Genomic DNA, 1143 nt, shown 5'->3' with positions numbered 1-1143 from the left:
TGTGTGTGTGTGTGCTACGCGGCGGGTGCGCCGCGTCAGCGTGTGCCGCGTCGGCGTGCCGGCCCGCTAACCTCCGCCAGTGACGGCGTCGCTCCGTCACACTGAACTAAATGTGTTGCTCAGCATGAGTGTGTGTGGATGGAGCCACTGGTGGAGCTGCAGAGTTCAGAGCTGAAGTGGCTCCGTCCTATTGAAGCGGCAGCATGTTGTCATTCATATTAATGAGAGCTCTTCTTCTCTGCTTCTGTTGAACTGTTTGAAGCTGCATCCTGGTGGCTTCAACTGTTTGGAGTTTACATTTTCTCAACTTGTACATTCTGAATCTTCTTCAGCTCTGAACACATGATGAACCTCTGAATGATTTCAAGCAGGAACTGTGTCTCCTCAACTCACATCTTTTATTCTTCATTCAGATTGAGGGCCTGCAGTTTGTCAGAGATCAGCTGTGATTCTCTGGGCTCAGCTCTGAAGTCCAACCCCTCCCATTTGAAACATCTGGACCTGAGCTGGAACGACCTGCAGGATTCAGGAGTGAAGCATCTGTGTGGTTTTCTGGAGAGTCCAGACTGCAGGCTGCAGACTCTGGGGTCAGTTCACTGACTGTCTGTTACTGTTGGAGATTTGGTGTGTTTAATGACAACTGAAGCTCATTTATGTTCAAACAGAACTTCATCCATGAAGCTGTACATCTGCTCTGGTTCATGTTTTCTGCTTTTTGTCCTGAATTCAGTTTGTTGTGAGAAACGCTGAGTGTTTGTATCAGAAACTGTAGAAAATGTTCAGTGTTAGTTGTTAAAGTCAATGAATGTTTGTCATTTGTGCTGAAGAGTCACATCTGGATCCAGAAGATCCTCTGAACTCAGATCAGTTTGAAGTGAAATATTTCTTTGGTTTGTGTTCAGTTCAGTGTGATTTCACTGATACTGATCCTGTTGATGCTGCAGCGTGTTGTTGATGTGTGTAGACATGAACAGGTGGATGGATGTTATGCTGACATCTGGATGGTTTTATCAACTGTAATTTCCGAACTATTGAGCCCACCTGAATACAAGCTGCAGGTGTCCACATTGTAACATGAGATATTTACACAGAAAGATTTTTTAAACTTTTAATTAAATGTGTACAGATAACATACACAAATAC

Source organism: Stegastes partitus, unplaced genomic scaffold (assembly GCF_000690725.1).
Source record: "Stegastes partitus isolate 25-593 unplaced genomic scaffold, Stegastes_partitus-1.0.2 Scaffold2216, whole genome shotgun sequence".
Classification (NCBI taxonomy): domain Eukaryota; kingdom Metazoa; phylum Chordata; class Actinopteri; family Pomacentridae; genus Stegastes; species Stegastes partitus.
Note: the sequence above shows the minus strand (reverse complement) of the source record.